The sequence below is a fragment of the Phycodurus eques genome, chromosome 6 (assembly GCF_024500275.1).
Source record: "Phycodurus eques isolate BA_2022a chromosome 6, UOR_Pequ_1.1, whole genome shotgun sequence".
In the NCBI taxonomy this organism is placed as follows: Eukaryota; Metazoa; Chordata; class Actinopteri; order Syngnathiformes; family Syngnathidae; genus Phycodurus; species Phycodurus eques.
The window spans coordinates 1,134,685-1,151,709 of NC_084530.1; the positions used below are offsets into that span (position 1 = coordinate 1,134,685).

Here is a 17,025-nt window from a genome sequence, read left to right on the forward strand (position 1 = left end):
GTCACCACTTTTGAAATCCTGACATTGATTACCTGATTGGCTGCTACTCTTCTTCCTTCTCCTCCCAACAGATTTCCTGTAAGTTCCTTCTTTTATTCCATTTGCTTGTTTTGTGATGTGATGGTTTGCTTAAAGGCCCTGTAAAGTGAATTTGGAGATTTGTTTCAAAATACATTTTGCAAATTTGTAGATAATTGCTAAAAACGTGTGCGAAGTTTGAAATATATGTATCACTCAGTTGTGAAGATCTAGCCTTAGTGTTTTGCACTCTTCAGTTTTCCAGTTTTTTTGGGCATGGCGAAAACGAAGCTCAGTGATGCACTTGAGTCATGAGCCCCTCCCCCACGAGATAAAAACTTCAGCGCCCTTCATTTGCATCAGCGGTTAACCGACGCAATTGCGAGTGAGTCAGGCCCACCATACACCAAGCGAAGTGGCCTAAAGCCTCTCAGCTGTACATGAAGCATTTAGCGCTACACATCTACCGGCACGCTACAACGTGACCCTGTATCGGGTTTTGAGGCTCCACATACAATATACTGTACTTTATTATTTTGTATTGAACCACACCAAATCATAGCACTATTGACATGGAAGAAATGGGTAGCAACAAAGTGAAGAAAACAGGCACCAATGAAGAAGATCGTGTGGATGTTTTAAGAGCGAGAACAATCAGCGCGAGCCCCATTCACTAATAGCACGGGTGTATTTCAGCGACTGAGATTCACACGGCGCTTTGGTTTCTCCACAAGTGCATATAAAATTATAAATTTCCTCCCAATATGTTGCTGATGGGCTAGTACCCTCAAAATACTGGCATTTCATTTCCCCATTGTTGCAACCCATTCAGTCCAGACCAGTAGCCAGCTGCAGCTTTCACTTTACAATATCAAAAACATGAGGAAAAACATGTTGCTTGAATGATGTTCTTTAAAATGAGGAATTAAAATAAAAGCAGGAATTTTGTACTTAATGTACGTTGTACAAACAAAAACACGCAACACAGTATGACGGGAACGATGGTAAAATGACACTGATAACTTTGCGTTCCTAGCAGCTTTGGCTGACTATATTAACAAAATACTTTATTTTATGTAGTTTTATATTACAAAACAAAATAAATTCCATATTATCACAGTGTGATCGTACAGTGTTTTAACTGAAGCATTCTGATGCAAATAATAATGAATGATGCTTGAATGGTCGTTTTTTTTTTTTTTTTTTTTTAAATGAGGAATAAAAACAAAAGCAGGGCTTTAGTCCTCAATGTGCAAAAAAACAACAAAAAAACAACAACAACATCATGGAACACAGTATGACAGGAATGATGGTGAAAGAACATTAATAACTGCATATCTTGCAGCTCTGGCTGACTATATTACCAAAATATTTTATCTTATCTATTCTGTTATAACAAAAAACAAAGTAAATTCCATATTATGACAGTATGATCGTACAGTGTTTTAACTAAAGCATTCTGATACAAATAATAATTTTCCTAGTAATCAATTCATACAATCGTGCACCAAAGAACACATTCACTCCCATCTAAATTGCGTTCTGAATGCACCTCGCGCACTCACGCAGCTGCGATGTAAACACGCTTATCCCTTGAGATGGTTTACGTAGGCTCATACATAATGTGTTCACCTGGGTTTTGTCCTGGGAAGTCCCTAACAAAACCTGGGACTCCTGAATGAAGATGAACTTTCGTTCGAAAAAACCGTTCACAGACGCCAGAATAAGTGCATTCTCAATAACGTTCATCAGGCAGAAATTAACAAAGTTCAGTTCATGTTCTCCCAAAATATGAACAAGTTTAATGCGTTCATTAAACTTGTTCAGGTTAGGGATTGTTTGAATTTGAGCGAGTCCGGTCCCGATTCCAGTTCCTCATCTCGATTCCGGTTCCAAATTCTCGATTCAGATCTTTTTAGGTGGCTGGGTCGAAAAGGTTTGCCTGGTTAAAATTAAATTATGAACATCTTAGCAGCCTGCAGCAGAAACTAAAATCAACATTTGACTCTGGGTTCTTCATAACCAGTATCAATATCAAACTTATGAACTAAAAGGCAATGTGTGTGGAACTAACCCAATTGACGAAATATCCATTAATTATTGTTTCAGCTAAAAGTTAAATAAAGCATTGTTAAAAAGAGTTATTTGTGACTTTTTTATCACGTCAAATGGTTTATGTGCACGTTTTAACTTGACTTCCTTTTTTAAGCATTTAGCCTTTTATTTTTGAAGGGTAAGCACCAGAACTTGTCATTTTGGCATGAAAAATAACTTCACACGACACCGGTAAAAATGAAAGTAAAACGAGATGCAAGAAAAAGAGTAATGAATGGAACCAAATGCTCTGTAAAACATTGATTCCTTTACCTACCCCACCGATGAGACACAAGGTTAATGTTTGTGATACTGTCAGACAACGTTTTTGTGAATTCTTTCCCAATTCATTGTGATGTATAGTTGCTAGTTTGACCTTTTGGTGAAATTTTAGCTCAATGTTAAGTTTGTAATGCGCCTTTTTCTACTCTCTTTCCAGTACGGTAAAGTCATTTATATTTTATTTTTGTGTCTGTCATCAGCTCTTACGTTGGTTTGAAGACCAAAATAAACGCTAAAACCATCAGTGCAAGAGTGTAACCCACCGTTGAACTTGTTAGCTGCCTCAATGTTGGCATAGGTGTATTTAATTGTTTCACTCACCCAATTCACTTCACTGAAGTTCCATGCAGTGTAGGCTGAGGCTCGGAGCGGAAGGGAGCCCGTCAGACTTGTGCACATCACGAAAGCCTCCGTTGAACAACATAATCTTAATCCAAGTGTTGCACTGAGGTGAGGTCATTTATTGTAACATAGTTTGTTCCAGCTGCCGTTGGGCACAAGCACGTCTTCGTTGATATATTGTGTGTCCAGGAGACCAGGTGATAAGGCAGTAAGGCCAGGAGTTTAGGGGCAGGGTTTAAATTATTTTACCATGGTGTAGATGGGAAGAGAAATGGAGTCGGGGTTATTTTAAAAGAAGAGTTTGCTAAGAATGTCTTGGAGGTGAAAAGAGTATCAGATCGAATGATGAGGCTGAAACTTGGAATTGAGGGTGTTATGTGTAATGTGATTAGCGGCTATGCCCCACAAGTAGGATGTGACCTATAGGTGAAAGAGAAATTCTGGAAGGAGCTAGACGAAGTAGTTCTGAGCATCCCAGACAGAGAGAGAGTCGTAATTGGTGCAGATTGTAATGGACATGTTGGTGAAGGTAATAGGGGTGATGAAGAAGTGATGGGTAAGTACGGCATCCAGGAAGGGAACTTGGAGGGACAGATGGTGGTAGACTTTGCAACAAGGATGCAAATGGCTGTAGTGAACACTTTTTTCCAGAAGAGGCACGAACATAGGGTGACCTACAAGAGCGGAGGTAGAAGCACGCAGGTGGATTACATCTTGTACGGACGATGTAATCTGAAGGAGGTTACCAACTGTAAGGTAGTGGTAGGGGAGAGTGTGGCTAGACAGCATAGGATGGTGGTTTGTAATATGACTCTGGTGGTGGGGAGGAAGATTAGGAAGACAAAGGCAGAGAAGAGAACCATGTGGTGGAAGCTGAGACAGGACGAGTGTTGTGCATCTTTTCGGGAAGAGGTGAGACAGGCTCTCGGTGGACGGAAGGAGCTTCCAGAAGACTGGACCATGGCAGCCAAGGTGATCAGAGAGGCAGGCGGGTGGTGTATCTTCTGGCAGGAAAGGAGAGAAGGAGACTTGGTGGTGGAACCTCACAGTACAGGAAATCATACAAGGAAAAAGGTTAGTTAAGAAGAAGTGGGACACTGAGAGGACCGAGAAGAGGTGAAAGGAATACATTGAGATGCGACACAGGGCAAAGGTAGAGGTGGAAGAAAGGCCAAACAAGAGCCATATGATGACATGTATGGCAGGTTGGACACTAAAGAAGGAGAAAAGGATCTATACAGATTAAGGATAGAGATGGAAATATGTTGACTGGTGCCAGCAGTGTGCTAGCTAGATGGAAAGAATACTTCAAGGAGTTGATGAATGAGGAAAATGAGAGAGAAGGGAGAGTAGAAGAGGCAAGTGTGGTGAACCAGGAAGTGGCAATGATTAGTAAGGGGGAAGTTAGAAAGGCATTAAAGAGGATGAAAAATGGAAAGGCAGTTGGTCCTGATGAAATTACTGTGGAGTTTTTGACCAGCTTGTTCAACAGAATTCTAGCGGGTGAGAATATGCCTGAGGAATGGAGGAAAAGTGTGCTGGTGCCCATTTTTAAGAACAAGGGTGATGTGCAGAGCTGTGGGAACTATAGAGGAATAAAGTTGATGAGCCACACAAAGTTTTGGGAAAGAGTAATGGAAGCTAGACTCAGGACACAAGGGAGTATTTGCGAGCAATAGTATGGTTTCATGCCTAGAAAGAGTATCACACATGCATTATTTGCCTTGAGGATGTTGATGGAAAAGTACAGAGGTCAGAAGGAGCTACATTGTGTCTTTGTGGATCTATAGAAAGCGTATGACAGAGCACCCAGAGAGGAACTGTGGTACTGCATGCGGAGGTCTGGAGTAACAGAGAAGTATGTTAGAATAATACAGGACATGTATGAGTGCAGCAGAACAGTGGTGTGCTGTAGCTTTGACAGACGAATTTAAGGTGGACGTGGGACTGCATCAGGGATCAGCCCTGAGCCCCTTCCTTTTTGCAGTGGTGATGGATAGACTGACAGATGAGATTAGACTGGAATCCCCATGGACCATGATGTTTGCAGATAACATTGTGATCTGCAGTGAAAGCAGGGAGCAGTTGGAGGAACAGTTAGAAAGATGGAGGCATGCACTGGAAAGAAGAGGAATGAAGATGAGCCGAAGTAAGACAGAATATATGTGCACGAATGAGAGGGTGATGGGGGAAGAGGGAGGCTACAAGGAGAAGAGATAGCAAGGGTGGAGGACTTTAAATACATGGAGTCAACCGTCCAGAGCAATGGTGAGTGTGGTCAGGAAGTGAAGAAAGGGGTCCGAGCAGGTTGGAACGGGTGGAGGAAGGTGTCAGGTGTGTTCTGTGACAGAAGAGTCTCTGCTAGGATGAAGGGCAAAGTTTCTAAAACAGTGGTGAAGCCAGCCATGATGTATGGATTAGAGACAGTGGCACTGAAGAGACAACAGGAAGCAGAGTTGGAGGTGGCAGAAAGGAAGATGTTGAGGTTCGCTCTCGGTGTGACCAGGTTGGATAAAATTAGAAATGAGCTCTGCAGAGGGACAGGCAACGTTCGATGTTTTGGAGACAAAGTTAGAGAGCAGACTTCGATGGTTTGGACACATCCAGAGGAGAGAGAGTGAGTATATTGGTAGAAGGATGATGAGGATGGAGCTGCCAGGCAAGAGAGCTAGAGGAAGACCAAAGAGAAAGTTGATGTCGTGAGGGAAGACATGAGGGCAGTTGGTGTTCGAGAGGAGGATGCAGGAGATAGGCTTACATGGAAAAGGATGACGCGCTGTGGCGAGCCCTAAAGGGACAAGCCGAAAGGAAAAGAAGAAGAATTATGTTAGTTCGATTTTTTATTTTATTTACAAAATAAATGTCAAACTCAAAAAAAAAAAAAATATGGCCCACGATGTAATTATATTTGGTCCGCAAGACCATATTAAATGTGTATTAGAGCTGGCCCGCCAGTATATAGCACATGGGCCACTAATATTATAAATCCCAGAATGCTTTGCTAGTGTGTTGTTGGCCCATCAGTCTCAACCGGCGAGCGCCCCCTTCCCTTTCCGTTGCTGTCGTTAGCAACTATGCTACTTGGTAGGGTCCTCGAGGGTGCATGGGAGTTTGCCCAACCAGTCTACATCTGTTTTGTGGACTTGGAGAAGGCGTTCGACCGTGTCCCTCGGGTGGTCCTGTGGGGGGTGCTTCGGGAGTATGGGGTACCGAACCCCCTGATACGGGCTGTTCGGTCCCTGTACGACCGGAGTCAGAGTTTGGTCCGCATAACCGGCAGTAGGTCGGACTCGTTTCCGGTGAGCGTTGGACTCCGCCAAGGCTGCCCGTTGTCACCGATTCTGTTGATAACTTATGGACAGAATTTCTAGGCGCAGCCGAGGCGAAGAGGGGGTCTGGTTTGGTGGCCTCAGTATTGCATCTCTGCTTTTTGCAGATGATGTGGTTCTGTTGGCTTCATCAACCCGTGACCTCCAACTCTCATTGGAGCAGTTCGCAGCCGAGTGTGAAGCGTCTGGGATGAGAATCAGCACCTCCAAATCTGAGACCATGGTCCTCAGTTGGAAAAGGGTGGCGTGCCCTCTCCAGGTCGGGGATGAGATCCTGCCCCAAGTGGAGGAGTTCAAGTATCTTGGGGTGTTGTTCATGAGTGAGGGAAGAATAGAACGGGAGATAGACAGGCGGATCGGTGCAGCGTCTGCAGTGATGCGGACTTTGTATCGATCCGTTGTGGTAAAGAAGGAGCTAAGCCGAAAGGCAAAGCTCTCGATTTACCGGTCGATCTACGTTCCTACCCTCACCTATGGTCACGAGCTGTGGGTCGTGACCGAAAGAACGAGATCCCGGATACAATCGGCCGAAATTAGTTTCTTCCGCAGGGTGTCCGGGCTCTTCCTTAGAGATAGGGTGAGAAGCTCGGTCATCCGGGAGGATCTCAGAGTAGAACCGTTGCTCCTTCACATCGAGAGGAGCCAGATGAGGTGGCTGGGACATCTGATTCGGATGCCTCCCGGACGCCTCCCTGGTGAGGTGTTCCGGGCACATCCCACCGGGAGGAGACCCCGGGGACGACCCAGGACACGCTGGAGAGACGACATCCTTCGGCTGGAAACGCCTCGGGATTTTTCCGGAAGAGATGGATGAAGTGGCTGGGGAATGGGAAGTCTGGGCGTCCCTGCTAAAGCTACTGCTCCCGCGACCCGACCTCGGATAAGCGGTAGAAGATGGATGGATGGATGGATACATTTGTATTCATTTATATTTACTTTTTATTAATTGATCAAATTAAATAATGGTTTCTTGATTTATTGTAAATACTAGTGAGAATAAGCGGTACAAAAAATGGATGGATGGACATTTACAGTATTTTTTATTCTCAATGAAATAAAACAATATCATTAAACAACAAATTATCAATTGTCCAAGCAATTGTATAAATCTGTCCATTTAAAAAAAAATAATCCAATGCAGCCCTTGAGCACAAAATGTTTGTGCACCCCTTTGCACTCTGACACATAATTTTGACCTCCAAATGTGATGTGGATGGGACACACATATTTGGGGCCACATGTAAAATCTCGTTGAGGGCCACCAAAATCCTCTAGCCGACCTTGCATTCCATTTAGCAACTAACCAAACTATTTGTACACTACAGATAAATACAAAAATAAACCTGACTCTAACCTGAACTTTTTCATCTATCCATTTCCACTTATCCGAGGTCGGGTCGCGCATTCCCAGGCCAGCCGAAAGAGACGTCCAGGAGGCATCCTCATCAAATGCCCAGGCCACCTCATCTGGCTCCTCTCAATGTGGAGGAGCACCGACTCTACTCTGGGATCCTGGGATGAGACCAGACACCCTATGGAGGAAACTCATTTCGGCCGGTTGTATCTGGGGTCTTGTTATTTCGGTCACGACCCACAGCTCGTGACCATAGGTGAGGGTAGGAACGTAGATCGACCGGTAAATTGAGAGCTTTGCCTTTCGACTGAGCTCCTTCCTCACCACAACAGACCGATACAAAGTCTGCATCACTGCAGACACTGCACCGATTCACCTGTCGATCTCCCTGTTCCATTCTTCCCTCACTTGTGAACAAGACACCAAGATACTTGAACTCCTCCAATTGGGGCAGGATCTCATCCCTGACCGGAGAGGGCCCTCCACCATTTTACGACTGAGGACCATGGTCTCAGATTTCGAGGTGCTGATTTTTATCCCAGCCGCTTCACACTCGGCTACGAACCGCTTCATTTAGAGTTGGAGATCACGGCTTGATGAAGCAGTCAAGAAGCAGAGATGCAATAGTGAGACCACCAAATCGGACTCCCTCTACGCCTCAGGTGTGCCAATAATTTCTGTCCATAAAAGAAAAATAATAATAATAATGAACAGAATCGGTGAGAAAGGGCAGCCTTGGCAGAGTCCAACCCTCACCGGACACGAGTCCAACTTACTGCCGGCAATGCAGACCAAACTCTGACACTGGTCGTACAGGGACCGAACAGCCCATATCAGGGGGTTCAGTACCCCATAATCCCGAAGCACCCCCCCACAGGACTCCCGAGGGACACGGTCGAATGCCTTCTCCAAGTCCACAAAACACATGTCGACTGGTTGAGCGAACTCCCATTCACGCTCGAGGACCCTGGCGAGCGTGTAGAGCTGGTCCACCGTTCCACAGCCAGGACGAAAACCACACTGCTCCTCCTGAATCTGAGATTCGACTTCCCGATGGACCCTCCTCTCCAGCACCCCTGAATAGACCTTACCAGGGAGGCTGAGGAGTGTGATCCGCTGTAGTTGGAACACACTTTTTAAAAAGGGAGACCACCACCCCAGTCTGCTAATCCAGAGGCACTGTCCCTCGATGTCCATGCGATGTTGCAAAGGGATGTCAACCAGGACAACCCCACAACATCCATAGCTTTTAGGGCAAATCTCATCCACTCCTAGGGCCTTGCCACCGAGGAGCTTTTTAACTACCTCGGTGACCTCAACCCCAGAGATAGACGAGCCCGCCTCAGAGACTCTGCCATACTCTGCTTTCTCATGGGAAGGCGTGACGGTGGAATAGAGGAGGTCTTGGAAGTACTCACAATGTCCCGAGTCGAGGTCAGCAGCACCCCCTTCCCCCTCCTGAGACGGTGGACCAGAATTTCCTCGAAGCGATCCGGAAGTCGTTCTCCATGGCCTCACCGAACTCCTCCCACACCTGAGTTTTTGCCTCAGCGAGCACCAAAGCTGCATTCCATTTGGCCAGTCAGCACCCATCACCTGCCTCAGGAGTCCCACAGGCCAAAAAGACCTGATAAGACTGCTTCTTCACCTTGACGGCGTCCCTCACCGCTGGTGCACACCAATGGGTTTGGGGATTGCCGCCTTGACAGGCACTGACCACCTTATGTTATGGACAATCCGTGATGAGGACAGAAGTCCAGGTTCTGATCGTGGGGGCTGTTCCTCCCAATCACACCCTTCCCGGTCTCAGTGTCATTGCCCACGTGAGCATTGAAGTCCCCCAGCAGAACGATGGAGTCCCCAGCAGGAGTGCTCTCCAGCACCCCCTACAAAGACTCCAAAAGGGTGGGTACGATGAACTGCTGTTTGGTGCATAGACACAAATAACAGTCAGGACCCGTCCCCCCACTTGAAGGCGGAGGGAGGCTACCCTCTCGTCCACCGCGGTGACAGTTGCCGAGCCGGGGAGCAATAAGTATACCCACATTTGCATGGCGCCTCTCACTTTGGGCAACTCCAGAGTGGAAGAGAGTACAACCCCTCTCCAGAGGACTGGTACCAGAGCCTGAGCCGTGTGTGGAGGAGGCGAGCCCGACTATATCTATTTAGAACTTCTCGACCTCACACACCAACTCGGGCTCCTACCCTGCGAGAGAGGTGACATTCCACATCCCTCGAGCCAGCTTCTGAAAGCTGGGGATTGGATCGGCAAGGATCCTTCGGCCACCACCCAGCTCACACTGCACCTGATCCCTATGGCCCTTCCCACGCCCCATGGATGCAGGGTCGTCCACCAGGCCTGGCTCCAGAGGGGGGCCCTGGTGACCCGCATCCAGGCGAGGGAAAATGAGATCCAATATTCATACTCTTCATAAGTGGTCTTTGTGCGTGCTTTGTCTGGTCCCTCACCTAGGACCCGTTTGCCAAAAAAAATTTAAAACCTAAAAATGAAATCAACATTTATGATAACAGAAAGCCCATCCATTCATGCAAATATTGTTACCTTGACATTTATGCCTTCCGATTGGTCCTGATTTAGCACAGTGCTTGCTGGCTTCATCCAGTGGTAAGAAAAAGTATGTCGACCCTTTGGAATTTCTTACATTTCTGCATACACTGGTTATAAAATGCAGTATGATCTTCATCTAAATCACAAAGCAGAGTCTGCTTAAACTATCCGTCCATCCATTTTCTGCCCCGCTTATCCTCACTAGGGTCGCAGGCGTGCTGGATCCTATCCCAGCTATCTTCTGGCCCTGAACTGATCCCCAGCCAATCGCAGGGCACATATAAACAAACAACCATTCGCACTCACATTCACCCCTACGGGCAATTTAGAGTCTTCAATCAACCTAGCACGCATGTCGGAGGAAACCTGAGTACCCGGAGAAAACCCACGCAGGCACGGGGAAAACATGCAAACTCCACACAGGCGGGGCTGAGATTTGAACCCTGGTCCTCGGAACTGTGTGGCAGATGTGCTAACCAGTCGGTCACCGTGCCGCTTGCTTAAACTAATACCACACAAACAATTATATTTCTTAATGTTTTTTATAGTTTCATAAAATGTAAACATTCACAGGACAGGGAGTAAAAAGTTAGTGAAACCTTGAATTGAATAACTGCTTGACCCTCCTTTGGCAGCAATAACCTCAACCTTTCAAGTAGTTGCAGATCAGATGTGCACAACAATCAGGATGAATTCTGTGTTCAGTGAGTTAGTATCGCTTGTGATTGGTGATTGTGTGGCAGTGTAATGCCAAACTTGGTACCCAGTAACTTACAATTGACAGCTGTAATCAGGTAATGTAGGTATACTTACCAGATACACTAGCTTCTTGCTACGGTCCCAGTTTGAGTTGCACGACGTATTGTAGTGCTGCAGATGCCCACAGACAGCGACGATCTGATTAACATTTCCATTGCTCTGCGGAATATACTCGATTGGCTTTTGCAATACAGCCTCACGCAAATTTGTCACCCTAGCCCAGTCCTTTCAACTGACTTTATATTTAATCATGTCGTACGAATGGGTAAATTTGCATGAAATATGCGTACCATTATGCAACCTAGTTGTTGCCGCCGTTTTGTAGACATTACTTCTCCATTCAAATGAAGCATTTTCCTCACACGGGCAAGCCTGCCAGCCAGCCAATCATCAGTGTATTTCATGTGATATGGTCACATGGGTTACACAGCCAGATGTTTCTATACTGTAACAAGGAAGTGGAGCAAGCACCGTCGCAGCCCGGCTAAGCGACATGCCTATGTATAGCCTGCCCAAAGCTCAATTTTAAGCACAAAGATTAATTATTTTGTAGGGTATATTGGTTTTAGATAAAAACGTAATTAATTTTGGACAAAGAATACGCCGGAAGTTAATGCCTGCGTTACTTCCGGGATAGTTCGATTTACGGTTGACGTTAGAATCAAACTCTTTGTCTCGTAAAGGGGAACCACGTCTCTTTTTATATATGTAAATTTTAGGAAAAATGACGAAAAACCTCTATGTCTCATAATTTGAAGGTTGCTACAAGGAATGAAATACGAGTTCTCCATTTCAGCGGTTTTACTATTAAACTAGACCACACACAAAGCATGACAGGAAGTGGAATTTTATAGAAAATGTAATAAAATCTAAAAGAAAAAACTACAGGGAAACAATGCAAAGGGTACAGATAAACATTCGTAAAGCAGGTTGAACTTGTGATGTAGGTGATTAGTGAGAATGTGCGGGTCGCAGTGCGAGGGTGGGAATCTCTGTGACCGTTATTATAATTCAATTATGCACCAATTTGCTCCTAGGAACAGCACGCTTGCACGTACGTTGCGTAAAACAGAATTTAGACAGACTGGTCGGTCTTCCAGATGGCTGGGCTGGGTCGCCGAACAGGTCTCTTTGACAAAATAGGAAGGAAGAAAAAAAGGAGGCAAAAACGAGCAAGGATAGGGTGACCGAAGCGCCTTAGTGACAGTGTGCGTGACGGGCTCAGAGAAGACTTGCGCTGCACTTCCTTCCGAACTGATCTTTTATCCGCAAGCTACGCCACACGTACCAAAGTGTGGTTTCGGGGCGCTGCAGAGTGCTTTTGCCCTCCGGGTTCGGTGGCCCGGCCAGGAAGGAAGAAAGTATGCAATCTCGGCCACCTCGTGGTGAGAGGCGGGGCTCCCTGGCTGTGCGCCAATTTCTTGGTCAGGTTGAAAAATGAGAGGCTGGAAAAAAAAACGAGAACTGAGCCAAGAACAAAGGGGCTTCGGCCTTTTATGCACAGGAGAGAAGGGGCTGCCCTAGGGACCAAAAGGGAGGCAGACTGCGCCTGTTAGTATTAATTTTCATCCTAGGATTATTTGTGGTTTTAAACCAGTGGAAATAAAACATTAATTCATTCCTTCCCAGCTCCTGCATTGTCACACACACCCTGGTTAATCTATGCAATGAGTGTTTCAATTTTAAGTGGTGGCTGAGAGCACTTAATATTTGTGATGTGACATTTGTGTTGTGTGAGATGAAACTTCTCATCTGATTCAGATTTGACATCAGACCTGTGACAAACAATCATTAGTGACATTGGTGTCATGATTTATACTGGGAGCATTCATCCATCCATCCATCCATCCATCCATTTTCTGAGCCGCTTCTCCTCACTAGGGTCGCGGGCGTGCTGGAGCCTATCCCAGCTGTCATCGGGCAGGAGGCGGGGTACACCCTGAACTGGTTGCCAGCCAATCGCAGGGCACATAGAAACAAACAACCATTCGCACTCACAGTCATGCCTACGGGCAATTTAGAGTCTCCAATTAATGCATGTTTTTGGGATGTGGGAGGAAACCGGAGTGCCCGGAGAAAACCCACGCAGGCACGGGGAGAACATGCAAACTCCACACAGGTGGGGCCGGGGATTGAACCCAGGTCCTCAGAACTGTGAGGCTGACGCTCTAACCAGTCGTCCACCGTTCCGCCCAGCATTCATCCAAAGTTAGTAAAATATCAAACACACATTCAAATTCGGTGAAATGTGTGGCGCAGCTCGTGGCTGTCGCTTGTGTTCCATCTGTCCCAGAGGGCCGTGTGGTTTCAGTGCATTCAGCGGACCTGCCAACAGCAAGACAAAAAGCTTGATTTTTCATGATTATGAAGCCTCATTTTATATACTTAAAGGATTTTTTAAGTCTTTCAAATTTGGCATGGTTGTTGACAACACTCTTCTCTGTGGTGTTTCAAATTTACAAGACATTTATTTTCACTTTACAGGGACTTTAAGGTCGTAATAATGCACTAGTATTGTCTCTTCCAAAATTTGCCATGTATGCATGTTTGTAAGTTGTGCACCCTGATCATGTAGTACATTTCAGCATGTTGTCGAGAGCTGCGCGGGATTGGAAAAAAATGATATTGCAATATTCTTTAACCTTGTGATCCAGTGTATATTGGGACATTGTGATTTTCTTTAACCTTGTGATACAGTATACAGCATATTGAGATGTTAAAAAATACAGGATGACATACACGTAACGTGAAAACCAGCCCACATTTCTCTTTTTCCCTCTCTAGAAAAACTATGCTAAGTGGAGCACAAAAGTACATGAAGTCATTCTTCTGAAGTCTACCTGTATTTAAATGCACTATAGAATTGTGCAATAGTTGAACCTGCCCAGTTATACGGTGGGGTCATTTGCACATTCCTAACACTATTCATTTATTTTTATTCAGTCTATTTTACACCTATGTTTTAACATATGCATTAGTATTTCTATATTTGAGTCCATTAGTTTAAGCAAAACATGTTGTGTACACCTGTAGTTTGTGGCTTCAATAATGCGGTGGCTCTCCCCCTTACCCCCAAATGTAATCTGTTGCGACATGCATTTGTTCATCACATTCTGAAGAGAGATACAGTAAATGGAGGTGTGAATTTGTTTCCTGTGTTCTCATTAATAGTTATCACCCCCCCCCCCCCCCAAAAAAAGAGCATATAACACTCCGGGCTGCTCAGTTGTTTAAAGAGTTATAATTTACAGTAACATCAGTGTAAATCTTATTAGCATGTCCGACCAGGTCCCTCTGCTGGTGACCGATTAATATGACAGTTGACTGACTGCACATCAATACACCAACATTGCGCAGAACCTTGCGATGTGACTATTGCACACACGTACATTGGCATGACTATGCTCAAACGATATATTGTTATCTCTGGAAAGCTGCAAAAACATGACATACATGAGTGCAAAAATTGCTCACATTTTTGTTGTCAGACATATGGATCCAAAGGCATTAGTATGGTACCAGCAATAAAAATTTACATCATATGCATTTATCATCAGTTTCCTTATTAAGTTACGTTGATGGATTTAAGTTTTTTTACATACGAGCAATGTTTGTTTAAATGTGTTATCAGAATCATCTTTATTTGCCAAGTATGTCCAAAACACACAAGGAATTTGTCTCGGGTAGTTAGAGCCGCTCTAGTACAACAGACAGTCAATTTACAGAACACTTTGGGGACATAAAGACATTGACAAAAAACAATTGTGCAAAAAGATGCAGAGTCCTCTAGCACTTAGAGCAGTTCGAATGACTAATATTGCAGTAGTCCGGTGCAATGACCATTGTGCAACGGGCGCTGAGACTTCAAGGAGTGTATGCGGTTTAAAGTGACGAGTAGTGCGATCATCTGGGACAATGTTGGTTGTGCAAATGTTATAGCTACTCCTCAATCAGTGTGCAAATGGAGCAGATGCTACTCTGGCATGATTGGCCAGTATATGCAGATAGTGCAGCATGGCGAGACAACTACAGTGAGTGCACGAGTAATACATAATTGGCCCCACAGAAATGTGACAACGAACTCAAGTCAAACAATTGCCAGCTTGCTGTAATGGAATTATAGGTTAGGTGTTTAAGAAGTTGATCGCAAGAGGGAAGAAGCTGTTGGAATGTCTACTAGTTCTAGTTTGCGTTGATCGGTAGCACCTACCTGAGGGAAGGAGCTGGAAGAGCTGGTGACCGGGGTGCAGACGGTCCGAGAGGATTTTGCACGCCCTTGTCTTAGTTCTGGCAGCGTGCAAGTCCTCAATGGTGGGTAGGAGGGTACCGACAATCCTTTCAGCAGTTTTGATTGTCCGTTACAGTCGGAGTTTGTCCTTTTTTGTAGCAGCACCAAACCAGACTGTGATGGAAGAACACAGGACCGATTCGATGACCGCTGTGTAGAACTGTCTCAGCAGCTCCGGTGGCAGGCCGTGCTTTCTCAGAAGCCGCAGGAAGTACATCCTCTGCTGGGCCTTTTTGAGGACGGAGTTGATGTTGGTCGCCCACTTCAGGTCCTGAGAGATTGTAATTCCCAGGAACTTGAAGGTCTCGACGGTTGACACAAGGCAGCTGGACAACGTGAGGGGCAGCTGTGGCGAAGGATGCCTCCTGAAGTCCACGATCATCTCTACAGTCTTGAGCGTGTTCAGCTCCAGGTTGTGTCGGCCGCACCACAGCTCCAGCCGCTCCGCTTCCTGTCGATATGCAGACTCGTCACCGTCCTTGATGAGGCCGATGACAGTGGTGTCATCTGCAAACTTCAGGAGCTTGACAGTCGGGTTCGCTGAGGTGGAGTCGTTCGTGTAGAGAGAGAAGAGCAGCGGAGAGAGGACACAACCTTGGGGCGCCCCAGTGCTGATGCTGCGTGTGGATGAGGTGGCCTCCCCCAGCCTGACCTGCTGTGTCCTGCCCGTCAGAAAGCTGTAAATCCACTGGCAGATGGCAGGTGAGACGCTGAGCTGGAGAAGCTTGGTTGAAAGGAGTTCAGGGATGATGGTGTTGAACGCTGAGCTGAAGTCCACGAACAGGATCCTCGCGTAGGTCCCTGCACTGTCGAGGTGTTCTAGGATGAAGTGCAGTCCCATGTTGACTGCATCATCCGCAGACCTGTTCGCTTGGTAGGCAAACTGCAGGGGTCCAGCAGGGGACCTGTGACACTCTTGAGGTGGTCCAGCACGAGACGTTCAAAGGACTTCATGACCACAGATGTCAAAGCGACAGGCCTGTAGTCATTCAGACCAGAGATTGCAGGTTTCTTGGGGACTGGAATGATGGTGGAGCGTTTGAAACAGGATGGAACTTCGCACATTTCCAAAGATCTGTTGAAGATCTGAGTGAAGACTGGAGCGAGCTGGTCCGCGCAGACTTTGAAGCAGGATGGGGACACATGGTCCGGTCCTGCCGCTTTGTTAATCTTCTGTTGTTTGAAGATGCGTCTCACATCCTGTTCATGGATGGTTAACACAGAAGTCAGAGGTGTGGTTGTGGTCGCAGGTGCGGCCGGGTGGGTGTGTGGAGTGAAACTGTCCTTTTCAAATCTGCAGTAGAAGGTATTCAAGTCGTTGGCTAGTGTGCTATTGTTCTCAGCTTGGGGGGATCGTCGATTGTAATTAGTCAGCGATTGGAATGCATGCTAGACTGATTTAGAGTCGTTCGCGCTAAACTGTTTTTCCAACTTTGCTGCATAGATCCTCTTTGCAATGTTAATTTCTTTAGTAAGCTGGTTTCTAGCTCGATTATACAGGGCCCTGTCCCCGCTCTGATATGCATCTTCCTTCGCTTGGCGAAGCTGCTTAAGTTTAGCAGTGAACCACGGCTTGTTGTTGTTGAATGTCCGAAATGATTTTGTTGGAACACAAACCTCTTCACAGAAACTGATATAGGATGTGACAGTGTCCGTATATTCATCTAGGCTGTCAGCTGAATTTTCAAAGACACTCCAGTCTGTGCAGTCTAAACAGCTTTGAAGTTCCATCTTGGCTTCATTGGTCCACTTTTTGACTGTTTTCACTGTAGGCTTCGCACATTTAAATTCTTGCTTGTACGTCGGTATTAAGTGAATTAAGCAGTGATCAGACGAGCCCAGGGCTGCACGATCCAAGATGGCGCCTACCAGTGTGGTCGCCTTGGTAACGCGCTCTCTAGTATTGTCTTTGTTTTTGTGTTTTTCGTCCGTCTTTGGAGACCTTACACGACTCACTTACACAAGGGGAGACCTGCTAACCATCAAGGAG

At 45.9% G+C, this 17,025-nt stretch overlaps 1 protein-coding gene across 4 annotated transcripts in view; it reads left to right on the forward strand.

Annotated features, from left to right (window-relative positions):
* LOC133404385 (palmitoyltransferase ZDHHC5-A-like) overlaps positions 1-17,025 on the forward strand; it is a 115,166-nt gene that overhangs the window by 81,523 nt on the left and 16,618 nt on the right. The gene's annotated exons all lie outside the window — the stretch shown is intronic.